The sequence below is a fragment of the Trichosurus vulpecula genome, chromosome 2 (genome assembly GCF_011100635.1).
Source record: "Trichosurus vulpecula isolate mTriVul1 chromosome 2, mTriVul1.pri, whole genome shotgun sequence".
Lineage (NCBI taxonomy): Eukaryota > Metazoa > Chordata > Mammalia > Diprotodontia > Phalangeridae > Trichosurus > Trichosurus vulpecula.
The window spans coordinates 310,701,782-310,720,918 of NC_050574.1; positions in this window are offsets into that span (position 1 = coordinate 310,701,782).

The following is a 19,137-nucleotide window of genomic DNA, read 5'->3' on the forward strand; positions in this document are numbered from 1 at the left end:
AAGCACCTTATGAATGTTAGTTGTTTTTATTATCATTATTTTACTTCTAAAGGTAGAAAGATGGACAAGGAAAAGGGCTCTACCCCAAAAGGAGAAATTAGTTGTTGAAGTAGAAACAATAGGAATGTTGGGATCAAAGTACCATCCCATTATAGAATTCATGGTAGAGAAGAAGAGCACTGAGGGTAGTCTGACATTGTACTGCTTTGGGAAGATCTGTACTTAAAGGACCAGTGTTTGATAAAGGTCCCTGCTGCTGGGACTACGTGATATTTAAAGTCTTCCCAGCTCTAATTTCTATGATGCTATGACTGTCTGACTTCACATTATCCACCTTCTCCGCAAACCACGGTACCTTGTCAATCCATCAATCATCTAGTGTTTATTGAGCATGTACCAGGTATAATAAACAAAACTCTTCATACTTCAAAGGAGTTTTTTGTTGTAATGAGGAGACACTCTGTAGATAGAAAAAATACATACAGCATAAACATGAACTAATAAATACAAATACACACAAAGTAGTTACATGTCACATCATATATTTATTCCTAATTTATTTGCTATATCCTTTATACCTGTTCTGTATTTTACTTGTTCTAATTCCCCAATCTTTTAGATAAGAGACATTTATAGTGGGATCTTACTTCAAGATATTTGCCTTTTAACAATATCTGAAAGACAGAAAAAAAACTTAAAATGAGGACCAGAGGGAATTAAGCCCCAATTATGGTTTGGCAGGAATTGAAGAGGATGATGGAGGTAAGGGGAAAATCCCCTGATATACCATTAACTAGATAGCTATTTCACCTACTATAAGATTATCACAGACCTTAGCCTCATTATTTTCATATGCTCTTACCAGCTGAGTTAACCTGGGAAACTTCCTCAGCTGGACTTGTCCCATTGCCTAAGTGTACAGCAACATAGCCCTGTGATGGTAATGTACTAAATGGTACCATGGTGATCTTACTAATGTCTCCAAAAAGTGGCTCAGCAGACCTAGAGTGTAACTCGCCCACTGCTAAATCATCAGAAAGGGTTTATTAAGTGTCACAGGCTGGCACAGCCTCTGTGAAGAAAAAGAAATCCAGCAAGCAATGAGAATGTTCTCTTGCCAAAAGGAGGTGTCAGAATACAAAGGGATAAAGATTGCATAGAGATTAGGGGGAATAAAAGCACAATGAAGACCTACTCTGTTATAACATCATTGCCAATTTTTTAAAAAGTGGTAGATTAAAAACCCACTCGGATTACAATAGGAGGCAGAAAAAAATGAAATCAAGGGCCTGGGGAAGGAGAGGGAAAAGAAGTATATGCTTACACTGGTACAATAAGATACACATTACAGAATAATTACTGGCAATTTGGGGGATTGGAGAAAGCTTCAAAAAACAAACCAAGAGCAAGCAACACAATATGTGCTTTCAGATACAGTTAGGTAGGAGGAAAGACACCTAAACAAAAGACCCCATGGGAGAGAGATAGAGACCATGGGATACATACTTTCATGACAGGGAGTTGTAGACTCTGGGACCCAATAGGGCTGCTGCGAGGAAGGGAATTGCTGGGGTAAAGATAAACGTGGTTGGACCAACTGCGAAGGATGAGAAAAAGCCCATTATTTGGTAGCTTTCTCTTTTAACTAATCCTTGCTAACTAGGTTATAAGTTCAGTTGTTTCTAGACTGCTGAAGTTTGATAAAATTGCCTTCTAAACTTCAGTGCCCTGTGCAAAAGCCCTGATTACCCCATCCTAGTTATAGCTCTACTGTATATATGATGGAAGAAACTACATATAAGGCAAAGTGAACAATGGTTCATTTTAGTGACTTGATGACCTGGAGAATGTCTAAGTGTAGAACATCACCTTTATTGGAGACAAAATTCAAAGTGTATATCTCTATATGAAGTCTAACAAACAGGGAGGACTTCCAGGAGCTCCAAAGGATATGAGGTGGACAATTCAAAAAACAGTGGTTATCCCTTGAAGGAATTTTGTTGTGCAGCTCCACTAAGTGAATCTGCAAAGTGAAGAACGAAGGGGGAAATAGACTTACTCTTTAGCAGTGAAGTATTGATATATAGGGTTTATCATTCATTTCATTAGCCATTAATCTGGTAAACATGCACTAAGTATCTGCCATACCATATACATTGCATTGTGCTAGGCATTGAAGTAGGTATAAAGATGATTGCATGATCCTAAAACAGAAGGATAAAAATGCATTCAGAAGAATCTTTCCCACATGGCACATTGCTATGATCCATGGATGAGCAGCAGAAAGTAACTGAGGGCACTGTCACACAACAGAGGACAGGGCTATTCTGATAAATGTTTAACAACTGGCTCTTCAGGAAAAGAGGGAAACATGACATAATTTTAAGTTTAATCTGTATTATTAACATTTTCTCCATAGCTTTCCTAAATCTAGAAAACTAACAAACAATAAATCAAGCTCTGATTTTTGCCAGTTTCCAAGGTATAAATACTCACACTGAGCATTTAACAATCAGCTCACTTGAGATGATTTGAGCTGGCACCAACACGCCCTTGCTTAGGGGCCTAAAGACTCACATGAAACCAGTGGGGTACCTATAGTAGAGATGAAACTAAATTATTTTGCGTTACATATGTGTGTATGTGTCTATATATATATATATATATATATATATATATATATATATATATATATATACATATACATATACATATACATATACATATACATATATGTATATTTTTTCTTAAAGGTGTTCAAATGTAGACTTTGAATGACAAAAAGAAACTGGAAACTAGATCAGCCCACTACCTCCAATCCATATGAATTACCTGAGCCCTTGAAGCCTGGCTACTGGCAGGGAAGGTTGTTAAGCAGAAATTGAGAACACAGATTGGAATGAAGAGAATGAGGACAATTCTGGCCTTTGGTGTCTATGACAAGCAGCATCTGACCTTTACAGAATCTCGGAGGATACAATAATCCCCAAGGTCATCTGTTCCAACCTGAACAAGAATCCCCTTTACAACCTCTCCAATAAGTGGATATCCACCTTTTATTTAGAGATCTTAGGAAGGAGGAAAGGTCATGAAATACACTTGGACTTGAAGCCAAATGATCTGAGTTGACCTGGCTGTTGACTCATTCTGAGACCCGGAACATCCAAACACGTCAATAAACACTTAACAATTGCTTCTCCAAGGAATAACACACTTTTTAAGTTTGATCTGCATTAACATCTTCTCCTTGGACTCTAAGGGTCTAAGAGCTTTCTTAGACTTAAGTCTAAACAATCAACACTTCTGAAGTCTAAACAATCACCAAAACAATAAACCAAGCCTTGATTTTCAGTCTTTGCCTATTTCCAAGGGGTAAATGCTCACACTGAAAATTTAACAGCTGGTATGAGCTGTTCGAGCTGGCTCTAGCACATCATCAGATGTAGCATCTTTGAGCCTCAGTCTCCCCTTCTTCATAATGAGGATAACCCTTGCCCTGACTTCTCCATAGGCTTGTTGTGAGGATTCAGTGGATTAGTACAGATAAAAGCTATATAGCACTATAGTGTTATGCAGATATAAGGAATTATTATGGTTTTATTTTTCCTTAAAAAAATCTTAACACAACAGCCCATCTTAACTGAGCCTGGAGGAGAAAGGCAATGAATGACAATTTATTTAGCTCACATTTGTACTGCTTCTTAGGGGTGAGAGATTGTGTTGATTCTGGATATGGGTCAACCGATTTTACATATATCAAATTACCATTATTCATAACAACACGATGGAACACTAGGGCTTTGTGAAGCGAGGGAGCATTACTAATGATAGATTGATATATTGAGATTTAAATGCTTTGGCCTATGAACATTTGTGGCATTCTGAACGGCCTTTCCTTCCGTCATTTTAATTTAGTAGCTGTGAGGCTCTCTAACCGATGTTTATGAATTTTTGGGTGTTCATATTTATTGGCTTAAAGGCAGGCTAACTAACTATAATTAAAATCAGATAACATGACCTCCAGTGTCCTCTGGCCTGACCAGACAATCAAGGGATTTTATATTTCTCTACAAACATGGACACTACTCTAAATCAATCATGTTTCAAGCTTACTGTTCTGTTTTGATTACCACCTCCCTCCCCCGCTTCCCCCATGGGCCCGTAAAGAGTTTGGTAAGCCAATAAGCACTATATAAATGTTGTCCAGCATCAACTTTGTTATTATCCTTGTTATTACTGCCGTTATTAATTTCTCAGGCTTTCTTCATCAAACCAATGACCCGAATGCTTTATAGAGATCACTAGGATATTTGTCACAGAGGACAAACATTTCATCAAAACCTGGCCTGGAGGTATCCTAGGCAAGGGGTGAACACGCAAAGTCTTTTAAAAAAAAAAAAAGAAAGAAACACTAGTGGGCACAGCTGAACAATGGCTAGGCATTAGTATGAGCAGTGTGAAAATGATGGAACCTTGGAGAGAGAGCATACCAGATGGAACCATGGGGATTATTCAATCCAATCTTCTCCTATAAGAAATAAGGAAACTGAGGCCTAGAAGGGGTGGGACTTTCCCAAAGTCTCAAGGTAATATATGCATGTAGCATGTAGCAGACAAGGAACCAGAACCTCACTCCTTGCCTGGTGGGTGATCTTTCCACTACACAACACAGAAGAAATCCAATGGCTCCAGTCCAGGAGGCAGCAATTTATAACATTAGCCTTCTTCAAGACAATCTCCTCTGCTAGTTCCCTTAGTATTGTAACCCTAACATTCAATGACCCAAAGTAATTGTGCCTTTTTCATATTCTTTCATTTTGTTGGAGAAAAGACGAATTAAGGGGGAAATGGACCTCAGAATTAAAGGACTTAGAATAACCATTTTCTACTGAACAAAGAAAAACCATACTGATTTTAAATATATCTGGAGCTGCTAGGAGTCACTGTAATTGATTAAAGCTTAAATGCTGTTTTAGTTTTACTTTCCCAAACCTTCCACATCCTCTGAAATCTATGGCCAGACTCAAGAGAGCTCATGGCAAGTCCTTTAATTATTTAGTGAATCTGACTTCTCTAAAATGGGAAAAATCAGTTAAATCCTTAATGGCATGATATTCAAGACAAAGAGCCTTTTACGTAAGGAATCCCATTTCCCTCTCCATGAACTAAAAAGAAAAAAATGAGCGCATGAAATCTTTGAGCAATTTTCACTCTCAACTATTTCAGAATTCACTCTATTAGTACCTTGTTTTCTTTACCCCTTTTCTGTTTTTGTCTCAAGTTCATAGTTCTGCTCTATCTATGCTCCCTGGTCTCCTTGGTCACTCACTGACCTTTCACTGAGGAATGAAAAGTTTAGCCTGTAACACCTGGGAACCTCCCTCTCATGTGAATCCCTATAAAAGTGACCTCAGTTACGAGGCACTCTCTAAGTCAGCATACATAGTTCAGAAGCCCCCACTGCTATATTTGCTTTTACCAGTGAATCAGAAGAAATATATATTTAAAAAAGATATTTAATCAAATAGCATTGCTCCACACCACTTCCTGGACATCTCTACCCCATACCACCTGATCTCTGGCCATCCTTTCCTTTTCCCTCCTTTCATAATCTTGGATTTCATTGGGTTGCTTGGATTTGACAAGTCAGATTTTGCCTTATCTCGACTGGAATCAAGTCTCCACAACACTTCTCACCATCTCAACACTATGCATCTCTCTGGTCCCACCCCTTTCTAGCTCCACCCCACCCCATTGGTTGATTTCCCCAATTAGAATATAAACTCCTTAAAGGTGTGTACTACTTTCCTTGCTTGTTTTTGTATGCTCAGCTCTTCACAGCACCTAGCCCATAATAAGTGCTTAATAACTTATTTATCAATTGTAAAGTGCTGAGGGGAGACTGGTCAATGAGTCTAGTCAAAATGAGTATGTAAATTATGCTTTGCTGACACATCCTCAAGTGGACTTGGGCATGTGCAGACAGTCTATAACTGGTTGGAGTCTGTTAACCATGGGGTGAAGAGATGGACTTTTGATTGTCTACTGACTGAGAACTTAGTGTGCATCCAAAAGACACTAACCAACCAAATTAAGCTTCTTTTTCACCTGGCTGTGTTTGAGGGAGAGAATCACATTGTAAGCCTCTGGATAAGGAGAAGCCTTAGGAGCAAGGGAGCTGGAAGTGAAGGAGTTTATGTTCAGAGTGAATTTCAGAGTTATAAATTATGGAGGGGGAACACTTGTGGTGGTGGTCGTTTGTCATCAGGAAAATGATGCCATGACTTGCAAACGAATTGAATTTAAGTGAGGGAGAGCTGTGCAAAGCCATCTGGGTCTAGTGATCAGTTATCGATCAGGGCAACTGGAGATGGCCCAGGTTGCAGTGGAAGACCTATTTAATCTAAGGCCTTTCCAAGGTCTCACTTTGACTGAGGCAACGCCCATTCAGTGATTAGGGTTGTTAAAGAAATGAGTCAAGGGATGGCCCCTTTAACAAAAAAAAAAAAATCAACCTGGGAGGGGAAGACCAATAGAGAAAAAATTACTGTTTATATTCACTCTAAGCCATCAGAGCCCAAACAATAACCACTAAGTGGTGCTTGGGTAGGGACCTATTGCTGGACAATCGATGAGAGCCAAAGTGAATTGCGTTTAAGGCAGGGTTTTTAAGAAAGAAATCTAGCCAGTAAACCCCAAGATATCTAGGTAGGTTTCAGCCTTCAAAATTTATCTTGCTTTGGGCAGAACACCCTCAGGTGAGGACATGATACCCCATATGGAGAGAGGGAGAGGGAGAAGAAGAGGTGGAACTGAGTTGCCCAACTGGAACTGTCCATTTGGGTCCCCAGTGGGAACACTTGTGGACAATAGCGCAATCAAGGAACTTTTCTGTCTTTGTGGCTAAGGTGGAGTGAAGTACAGGTGAAAAGAGTTAAAAGATGTTTTTGAACTAGGAAGGAAGGAGAAATGAAAGAACATGAAAATATAAATTTAAGTCCCCAGGTCAAAGAGTATAAAAGACAGCTGTGAACATGTACTAAATTCTCTGAAAGACTGTTTTTTTTTATTCATTGAGTGAATCCTTGTGATTTTGAGTGAAAGGCTATTTATGCTGAAATTTCCTTTCCAGGCCCCTCATACCCAACTATGTCAATCCTATCCTGGGTCCCTATCTAACTGTACCCTCCCTTTCCGTTGTGCCCTGTAGAACCCTCAAGTTCTGTTTTCTTTTTTTAAGTATACTTCAATAATATATGACCGTAACCTTAGCAGCCCTCTCCAGTATTATATAGAAATTCCTTCAAGCCCCTGACACAATGTCCTAGGATGGGCAGTAGAAAGCTTTCTTGGGCCTTGCTGCAACTTTCAGGAATTCCATAATCCCATAAACCCATAATCCCCACTTAGTGACCTCTGCACCTTTGAGATTCACACGTTCCAAATATACCACCTTATCAAGATAGCTTTGTTATTGAGTTTATCTAGAAGCTGGCAGATGTTATCTATTGGCCCCTAGGCCATTCTCCCACCTTTAGAAAAGATTCCGACTAGAGCCATGTAACAACAGATTGTCATACCCTTCAGAATTCCAGTACCATATTTTCTTCAAATAGTTTTTATTATGTGACCTTTTGTATTTAGTTAATTTGGTCATTGTCGTCCTACATGCTGCAAATGCTAGTCTAAACCTACTTTTTATCAAACTGCTTTTCATTTTTCTCAGAAGTTATTGATGAATGGGAAATCCTTTCCCAGGAACTTTATTTTCTGATTTATCACACATTAAACTACTAAGGCTGATTAATCTGGATTCTTCTCTGCCTAGTCTGTTCCATTAATCTACTTTTCTATATTTTTAAGGTATGCCAAAATATTTTGGGGGATTCCTGCTTTATTATATAGTTTGAGGACTGGAATTGTCAGATAGCCAGGTGGCACAATGGATAGAGCTGTCAGGCCTGGAGTCAAGAAGATTCATCTTCCTGAGTTCAAATCTGGGCTCAGATACTTACTAGTTGTGTGACCCTGGGCAAGTCACTTAACCTTGTCTGCTTTAGTTCTTCATCTGTAAAATGAGCTGGAGAAGGAAATGGCAAACCACTCCAGAATCTTTGCTAAGAAAACCCCAAATGGTCATGAACAGTCTGACATGATTAAATGGATGAGGGAGCTCCCCTTTCATTCCTACTTTTTCCTCATTACTTACCTTGAGATTCTAGACCTTTTGTTCTTCCAAGTGTATTTTGTTATTATTTTTGTAGCTCTATTTAAAGAAATCCCTTGGTCTTAGTATCATTATTTTCATTATATTTCTACAGTCCAAGGATGAATAATGAATATTCCCCCAAATATCTGTCTTTTTTTATTTCTGTAAAGAAAGTTTTGTAGTAATACTTACATGTGCCTTGAGAGTTTTTTGGCAGATTGATTCTCAGATATTTTATTCATTTTTGGAATATTTTAAATGGGATTTCTCATTCTCTTTTTCCTCATGGGTTTTGTCATGATTTATGGAAACAGTGATAATTGAGAAATGGTCAAAGGATATGAACAGGCAGTTTTCAGAGGAAGAAATTAAAGATATCTATAGTCATATGAAAAAATGCTCTAAATCACTATTGATTAGAGAAATGCAAATCAAAACTACTCTTAGGTACCACATCTCTCCTGTCAGATTGGCTAACATGACAAAGCAGGAAAATGATAAATGCTGGAAAGGATGTGGGAAAATTGGAACATTGTTATATTGCTGGTGGAGTTGTGAACTGATCCAGCCATTTTGGAGAGCAATTTGGAACTATGCCCAAAGGGCTATAAAAATGTACATACCCTTTGAACCAGTAATACCACTCCTAGGGCTATATCACAAAGAGATCACATGAGTGGAAAAGGGACCTGTATGTACAAAAATATTTATAGCTGCTCTTTTGTGGTGGCAAAGAATTGGAAATCAAGGGGATGCTCATCAATTGGGGAATGGCTGAACAAGTTGTGATATATGAATATAGTGGAATACTATTGTGCTATAAGAAACGGGGAAGATATGGACTTCATAATAACCTGGAAAGACCTACATGATCTGATGTTGAGTGAGAGGAGCAGAACCAGGAGAACATTGTACACAACCACAGACATGTTGATTCTATGATGACTAACTTTGACAGACTTGGCTCTCCTCAGCAATACAAGGCTCAAAGATAGCTCCAAAGGACTCATGATGGAAAAAGCTAGCTACATACAGAGAAAGAATTGTGGAGTCTGAATGAAGATTGAGGCAAACTATTTGCTCTCTATTTTTTTCTTCTTTTGTTTTGGTTTTATCTCTTCTCTCCCATGATTCATTCCATTGGTCATAATTCTTCTTTGCAACTTGACTATTGTATAAATAAGTTTAATGCAAAGGTTTATGTATAATCTATATTGGACTGCATGCCATTTTGGGGGGGAGGGAGAGGGAAGGGAAGAAAATTTGAAACCCAAGAACATGTAAAATTAAGTGTTGTAAACTAAAAATAAAAACTCTAATTAAAAAAAATTTTACATCTTGGTTTTTTACTAAAGCTAATTTCTCAACTAATTTCTTTGAAAATTATCTGACTTTTTCTAAGTAAGCCTAATGACTTCTAAGCAGATATGATTTTGTCTTTTTTCGCCGATGTTTATATATTTTATCTCTTTCTCATCTTATTATTACTAGTATTTTCAGAGCTATTTCAAATAATAATGAGAAGACAGAGCATCCTTGCTTTACTCCAATATTTATTAGGTAATCTTCTACTCTTTCTCCATTGCAAATAATGCCAAATTTTGGTTTGATAAAAATGAGTTAGTCATTTTTTAAAGAACAGACCCTTTTGCCTGTTTTAGAGAGGTCTGCATGAAGAAACATTTTTGACGAAGACTTTTTTGAGTCTATTGATATAATCATGTGGTTTTATTTGATTTTGTTTTTAATATGATTAATTATGTTAATTATTAGAGTCAGCTCTCTGGTCAATCCTGCCAAGATTTTTTGGATCCTGACTTTCTTATCTGAAGTGTTAGTTATCCCTCACAGCTTTGTGTCACCTGAAAATGTAACGAACATTCCAATTATGCCTTGACTGTGTTATTAATGAAAATGATAAATAGCTCAAGTCCAGTCTCATAGAGGGGGCCCTCTATTAGATATTTCTTTTAAGGCTGACATTTAATCACTAATGATTTTTTTTGTACTGCCTTTCAAAAAGTGCTGAATCCACCTAAATTGCATTAACTAAGCAACATTTCTCCATCTTATTCACAAGCATAGCATAAGAGGCTGCTAAATACTTTCAGAAAATCTAGATAAACTGTGTCTACAGAAGTGCTCCATTCTAACAGTCTAGGGAACCTATTAAAAAAGGAAATTAAGTTACTCTGACACAATCTCTTCTTGATTAAGCCATGCTGACCCTTATGAACACTGCTTCCTTTTCTAAATATTTAATAAACATTTCTTTAATAATAGTTTCTAGAATTAGAATTTTCCCCAAGAATTGAAATCAAACTCCATGGCCTCTCATTTCCTTCTGTTATTTTTTTCTGCAAAGGACAAAGCTCCCTGGACTGAAAAGAAAAGAATAAAATCTTGGGGTGCCTCTCCCAATCTCCATAATATTGTAAATATATTTGACAGTGGCTCGGCAATCACATTTATGTTTGATTTTGTTTTTATTTTTTTTTCAGGAACTTGAGATATTCATTGAGGCTTGACGACCTAATCTCATCAAGGAAGCTAGCTACTCTCCTCCTGTTTTCATACCTATTTTGGATTTCAAGATCAAAGACCATTCTCCTACGATGAAAATATTAAAGCAAAATTTAGAGCTGAACAGTTTCACCTTCTCTCTATTGTCCATTATGACAGCCCCAACACCCTAAAGATCAGTTCTATCCCCTTTTTCAGACCTACTCTTTTCTCCAATATAGCTTTTAAGAAAAATTTTTTTGTTTTCTATAGTTTTCCTTCTCAGCAGGCATTTATTCCAAGCATCATAATTCCTGATATTATTTTATAAGATTGTGCCATGGTTTTTTATTCATCCTCTTTTTGCTTACCCTTGTTTACATCTTAGTACATACATTTTTGAAATCTAAGTTTCTCAATGAGTTGCCTATATATCCATATATGTCTCTTTTGACAATTCTCTCTTTTCATCCTCATTGTAACTGAGGCTTTAGAACCTCCAAAATGTCATTTTTAAAGCTGTAGGTTCCCTCAGAGGTAATTTCAGACTGTGGGATTCTACCTGCCTATCCCTCCTCTGAACTCTTTGAAATCTGTTCTGGAAAAATCTAGGCTTCATGTCAGACTTTTTTTTCCTTGTTTTTCTTCTTATTCACTCTCATAAATATAAAGCTAGGGTCATTTTCTCCAAGGTTTCCATCATTTCCAGCCCAGGAATCAATTTCTCCTTTTTGGTGATAATCATAACCAGAATAGTTGGTTCTCCTTGGAGATTATTTTGCCTTTTGAAGAAACAAAGCACTATGACAGCACAGTCAGAAAATATTGGGCATTCTGCTTTGGAAAAAGAAGGTGAGTGAACACTAACATTTTCAACTCCCTCCCTTTAAAGATTAGAAATCTGACATCCGTAGAAGTCCTGTGACTAACCCAAGCTCTCCAAACAAGTTTGCATCAGAGGAGAATTTATGACTAATGCTTCTTCTCACAAGTTCAGTGTTCTTTCTTTCCACTATAGCTTAAGAAGAGGTAACTTCTGCTCTCTTCAAGCTTCTTGGACTTAATACTTCCAACATCACTCAGCAACTTCTTCCCTGAAATTTCATCTGTTCAGCTATGTCACCCTATTCAGATGCTAGGGACAGTTATCTACCATCTCCCAAACCATTTTTACTCCTTTTCCATGGAGTTCAATATTAGACATGTAGTCTTCTTCTCTGTCCCAACCCCTGTACTTAACAATAATAATCATAGTCAGAATTATAATATTAGCTAGCATTTACATAGCACTTTAAGAATTGCAAAGAGGCAGTTAGGTGGTGCAGTGAGTAGAGCACTGGCCCTGGAGTCAGGAGGACCTGAATTCAAATCCTGCCTCAGTCACTTAACACACTTACTAGCTGTGTGACCTTGGGCAAGGCACTTAACCCCCATTTCCCTGCCTTCCCCCCTCCAAAAAAAAGAGTTGCAAGGCACTCTATATATATTATCTCATTGTACCCACAAATAATCTTGTCATATAGGCACCATTATTATTGTCATTTTACAGATGAGGAAACTGAGGCTTTGAGGTTAGCTGATTTGTCCAGTGTCTCACGACTAGTAACTGACTAAGAGAAGATTTGAACTCAGATCTTCCTTGAAGGTGCTAATCTAATATACATGTTGATGTCCGTTAAAACATCCTTGCCTTCTGGTTCCTCACCGTCTTCAGCATTAATCACCTAAGCTCTTATTCTACCTCAACTACACACAAATTCAATCCTACCATTGATCTCACCAGAAAAGGGTTGGGGGAGTTTGGTAGTCAATATGATAAGTATTCTCCTCCCATGATCAAGAGCTCTTAAATACCTCTCTCTGTCCATAACCTCCTCTTGTTCCATATCTGCCCTTGTCTCATTCCTCCTGAACCATTTCTATCTTCTCATCATAACCTCCAATTCCTCCATCCTTCTGGGCTATCCCAGACCATTGTCTTTCTCTGGCTTCATTTTCCTCCTTTCCTCTCATTAACCAAGTGAACTTTACATGACCCTCTCCATTGGAATCCCTTGTCCCCTTTTCTTCTTGCCACTCATCCCTTTCCTCATCCTTTGGATCACTCTGACCATCAAAAGTCTCTGCTTTTAGCCAGTGCTGGAGGCGAGTGACAGAACCAGACTGGCCAGGATCCACTACAAATTTATGTTATCTAAATCTCACCTGGGCCCTCACTGCTACTCAGGAATGTTAATCCTAATTGATTCTCTATTGAACTCCTCACTGTGACTCTTCTAAAACTTTCCTTCTTTCTTCAAGCCTCCCTTGGGCTTGCCCTGGGCTTTTTTTCTGGTTTTCTCTGTGCACCAGAATTTCTAGAGGAGATGCTTACTTCAGATATGAATATGATTCGATGACATCTGAGATTCCTTTAAATTCTAAGCATTTCCTATCTCATGCGGGACTTGAGCTTATCCTTCAAGAATAGGTCATATTGGTATAGTCAGAAGGGAAGAGACAAAGTATTCCTAAGTCGGTGAATGATATGAGAAAAAGGCCAAAGGCTGTATCTCTCCATCATAACACTGTTCTGGGAAGAATACTGGACCAAGAATTAGGAGATTTGATTTTAGTCCCCCTATGCTTTTGTCCACTCATTCATTCATTTATTCATTCAACAAACATTTATGAAGTAAGCAAGACATCGTCTAGGCACTGAGGATACAAAGATGAATTACTTACCTTCAAAGATATAGTATTCTACTAAGGAGAGATACAGGATGTATACTAATTCAAAGTAGAGAGGGACAAAAATAAAAACAGATTCAGACAATGTGCTGAAGGAAAAGTGGAAGAGAGAGAAAATGTTTTCAGCTGTAAGCATCAGGAAGAGTTGAGTCTTGAAGGAAGAAAAGGGCGTTAAAGGGTGGAGGTCACCTCCAAACATAGTCCACGGTCAATGTGAAATCATAACGGCAGATTCAAGATTAAGTTCAAAGACCAGCTGGTAGATCAGTTTGTCTGGAGTGCAGTGTGTGGGGCAGCTAGATGGTGTAGTGGATAGAGCACTGGGCCTGGAATAAAGAAGACTCATCTTTATGAGCTCAAATCCAGTCCCAGACACTAGCTGTGTGACTCTGGGCAAGTCACTTAACCCTGTTTGCCTCAGTTTCCTCATATGCCAAATGAGCTGGATAAGGAAATGGTGAAGCACTCCAGTGTCTCTGGCAAGAAAACCCCAAATGGGGTCACGAAGAGTCAGGCACGACCGAAATTATGGAACAACAAGTAAGGTACGCAAAGGGAAACAATGTGAAATAAGAATAGGAAGTTAAATTGTAGACAGACTGTGGGAAGCCTTAAAAGCCAATTTAGTTTTGTTTTGTTTTGTTTTGTTTGTGTGTGTTTCTGCCTTTGTGTGTGCGTATGTGTGTGTGTGTGTATGTGTGTTTTCCCTAGAGGCAGTGGGAGTCATCGTGGATTTTAAACAGGAGGCTGACATGACCAGATCTATGCCCAAGGCGGGTAAGTGTTTGACAAGCTGTGGTCAGAAGTAACTGGAAAGGGAGGAAACTGGAGGCATCAGACTAATTGGGAAGTTATTAGAATAGTCCAGGCAAGAGATCGTAAGAGCTCAATCCCAAAGAGGGATTAGACAGGGGAGAAAGGCTGTATCTGCTCACATTGCTTGGGTGATATGGGAGTCACCAACTACAGTCCTCTAGTGAGATGAAGGTCTCCCAGGCTTTACCGTCTGACCTACCATTCATTATCTCCTGAGGTTCTCCCGGCCTTACTATCTACCCCCTCCAGATGCCAAACATACAACCTGACCTGCTGTTGCACCATTTTGGGCCTTTGCATCCATTCTAAAGCTGACTTCTCTTATCTGTGTTACGTGCCCCAATTAGAATATGAGCTTTTTGAGAACAAGGACTGTAACCTTTCTTCGTGTCTATCTCCAAAACTTGGCACAGTCTTGGCATATAGTAAACAATAAATGTTTTCCATTCATTCTGAAGATATTCATAGCATCATATATTTAGAGGCAAAAGAGATTTTAAAAGCCACCTAGTCAACCTCGCTCATTTCATAGATGAAAAAACTGAGGCCAAGCAAAGTTATGTGACTTACTCCAAGGTCACAAAGGTTGTAAGGGGAAAAGGGAGAGTTTGAACCTGATTCCTCTGATTCCAAATTCATTGCTTTTCCCACTATGCCACGATGATTCTCCCCAGTATTTTGTAGCAGTAGAATCAATAGGATTAGGCACCTGATAGGATAAGGTGGGATAGAGCAGGGAAGAAGAGTGAGGGACTTCTGGGTTTTAAGCTTGAGCAATGGACTAGCTACAAAAGAGTCTTTCATCAATAGGCACAGGGACAATGGAAGAAGGGGCATATTTAGTTTTATGACCTTGAGCAAGTGATCGGTCTTGATAGAATGAAAGGATTAGACTATGTGATCTAACAGATCTCTTCCTATTCTCCCTTAAGGAGAGCATAGCCTATCTGGGAAGATGATGCTCAGACACATTAAAGAATCAGAGAAAAATACAAGACAGTATATAGAATCAGGGCTTCATCTGATTTTTCAAAAACCCCTCAACTGTGACAATGGAAATGACAACTAGTCAGGCCCTACCCTTGGTGCTTTTCCCCTGGTGTTTTTTTCCTTGGTGCTTATTACTGATGGGAGTAGAGAGAAGTGGAAAAACCTCAGCAGAAAGAGCCCTTATGCCACAATGCCATCTAGCTTTAAGAAACAGCCTATATCACTTGCCTCTTTACAGAGCCACATTCCAAAGCAGAATTCAGATACTTCCAGGCCCTCCCCATACTGCTTCCAAAATCTTAAATCAAATCATTTACTGCAATATATAGTGGGAATAAGAGGGGCCATATTTTCATTAGAAATACGTTTCATCTATATTTTTCCCATAATGGGCATAATACATTTTCCTGTTTTATTTCAGGACATGCCCATGGAAGCCAACTGATGGGCATTTTTAAAAGCATAAAGGCCAAATTCTGGCTCCTTAGCTCAGGGAAGGAGCTGTAGAAGGAAGACCTTGCCTTTTCTACCCCCCCACCCTCTCCCCTAAACTTTCTGCCCTGGGTTCAAACCCCAACTTTGTCACTTACTGGCTGTGTGACATTGGCGAGGTGACAAATTCAATGAGTGGGGCAAATCACTGAGACTCAGTTTTGTCATATGTAAAATGGGAATGCTAATGCTTTCATTCTCTGTGTCACAGAATTATCATGAGGATCAAATGAGATAACTATGTAATGACATACATTTGCAAAGTATTATGATTAATATTATTTCATTTTATTAAGAAGCTCATAAACAAGATGCCCCAGTTTCAGCATTTCTAGGGTCCTGTCCCAGCCAGCTAGCTCCCCGCTCCTTCCCTGCTGAGCTTATTAGCAATTCAACAAATATTTATGAATTTCTGCGAATGTACAATCCTGGGCAAGGCACTGGGGATATGAATATAGTTAGGACACAGATCCTGCTCTCAAGGACCTTACAATGTAGCATGGAGAGATGTGAACGAGTAACTATGGTATTTGTTTGGACAAATACAGGTCATCAAAGGCAAATCCATCCTCTTGCTCTCTCTCTTTTATAAAGCATCTCTTTGATCATAGGATCATAGATCTGGAGCTGAAAGGAACCTCAGGAGTGATCCAGTCCAAACTCTACACTTTACATATGAAGGAAAAGTGACTCAGAAAGATTAAGGGGTTTGCCCAAAATCACATAGATAGAAATAATTAGCAGCAGGATTCAAACCTAGGGCTTCTGACTCCAGAACCAGAGCTCTTTTCCCCATATCAAACTGCCTCTGATGGAAATTGCATGTGTAAGCCTGAGGATAAAACACACAGCAGAAGGACAGCAGGATAGAGAATGTAGGTAAGGTAAAGAGAGAACTAGACAAAGTTCTAGGAAGGCATTGAGAATGGAAAGGTAAGTATCATCTTCATCATGGTTATGATGATAAAACACACCTATTGAGGGCTCATCAAAGGGTGGAGGTGGCTCTACTTTTTGAAGGCTTTATCAGAGGAACACAAGTTATGCCAAGGTCTAACACGCAGAAAGGTTCTGAATATGGGGTGGATGATGAGTCTGTTTCCCCAGGACCAGCCTGACTCAGTTTGGACGGGCTCATCACCTGTTGATTGCAGGGTAATGGATTTTTTTCAGCCATAGTAACTTTCAAAAACTATCAGCCAAATCATAGAAAAGTAGCAATCTGTATTGGTGGGGGGTTATGACACCAACAAAATTAGAAGTCCTTCAAGGACTAAGTTTCATCTTTACAAAATACTTTTCTCACAAAAACCCTATAATATAGGTTTGTCATCCCCATTTTATAGATAGGGAAACCAGGACTCTAAGATAAGAACTGACTTGCCCAGGGTCACATAGCTCACACAATTCAAGCAGACCATCTAGTCCAACAAGTACATGATTAAAAATCCCCTCTACAATATATCCGACATATGGGTATAGCCACCACTTGAAAATATTCATTTTGAGATATTTGTATTTCCAGGTAATTTTTCCTTACACCAAACCTAAATATATCTATTTGCTACTTCCTCTCATTCCTCCCAGTTGTACCCTATAAGACCAAGAAGAATAGATCTAATCTTCCTACTTGACAGCCCTTCAAATGCTTGAAGACAGCTTTCATGTCCCATTGAATCCTCTCTTCTTCAGGCCAAACATTTCCTGTTACTTTAATCATCATACAGCATAATTTCAAGGCCCTTTGCCATCTTTTTACCCTTCCTCTATGTATTCCCAAGGTTATTAATGTTTTTCTTAAAATATGGCACTCACATGAACAAAATCAATGCACCTAGAATAAGAGTGGAAGTGATCAATTGGGAAAAAAAATCTTTGCATAAAGTATCTCTAATAATGGCCTGATAATATGTAAGACTGAGTCATTCTTTAGTAAAGTATGTTAAAGAATATGAACAGTTCTCAAAAGAATTGTAAGCTCTAAGCAAACATTAGAGATTGCTTCAAATACAATGCTGAGGTTCTTCACAACCAATAAATGGGCAAAGAGTGGAAGAATCAATGTTGGAGGGACTGTGGAATGACAGACATACCAGTAGATGATTGATGGAGCTGTTGATTGCTGCAACCATTCTAGAAAGCAACTTGAAATTATGCTAAGAAAATGACTAAGTAGAAGTTTCACTGCAAAGTACATACTCCAAGGGGGTTAAAACAAGAAAAAAAAAAGGTTCAATGTATACCAAAATATTTATAGCAGCACTTTTTATAATGGTAAAGAATTGAAATCAAGGTAGATGGATGCTTATCAATTGCAAATGACTACACAAGCCGTTGTAAATGAATGCAATGGAATATTACTATGCTATAAGAAAAGAGGAGAATATAGAGAAGCATGGGAAGACATGAACTGACATAAAATGATGTAAGGAAGACCAGGAAAACAATATTCACAATGACAGCTACAATCACAAGTAAAGTGGGACTTTTTGCTGTCTTTTGTTTTGGAGTGCTTTTCAGCACTAAGGCAATCAATTGCCTTTGAGTCTTGCCTTTGTTTCAATTAAGAGTCTTTGATTGAATCTGGAGTCTTTGATGACCTGCTTAAGTCACAGGAAGCCTTAGGTCACGTGGGTTTGAGTCACATGGTTGTGATACCCTCTGACCCTGAAGAAGTGTATATATGCTCTGAGGTTAGCATTTTGCTTGGAGTTCACTCACTGGAAAAGTGTTGTCTGATTTGACCAGAGGAGACTCTGGGTAGCTGTTAAGGAGCCCCCTGGCTTTGAAAAACCCAGATGTTGGTTCTTGTCTCTCTGGTAACTATGTATAAAATGTCTTTGTCAGATGGCTAGAAGCCTGTCTGTTGATTGTGTTATTTTGCTCTATATAATTTCTGCTTGTAATTTCTGTTTGTGTTTTCTCTGAAGTTCAGGGTGCTGACTTTTTCCCCTGAACTAAGTGAATGATATATGTATGTTTAATTAAAGTAATATTGTTAACCCCTTAAAGTTGCTTTCCTTAGAAAAGCAGATCAAAGAAACTGGGTAGCAGCCCTCCTGTGTGCTGGTGTTATTGGCCTTACGCAGCCACAGTAGCAGCAAGTAGCATTGTTGTTACAACAGCAATAAAGTAAATACAAAGAATAATAACAAGAAATTTGAAATCTATATAATAATAAATTTCAAGCTTAGTCCTAAAAAACAGAGAAGTTTCTCCTCATCTTTGTAGAGATAGGGAACTATGAGTATGACACATGGAATATAACATCAAACTTAATTAGTACCATAGTTAGTTTTGAAATGTTTCTCCATTTGTCTCCTTTTTAAATTCTGTGTTACAAAGAATGGCTCTCTGGGGAGGAGGGAGAGAAATGTATTTGGAAATTGTGATGTAAA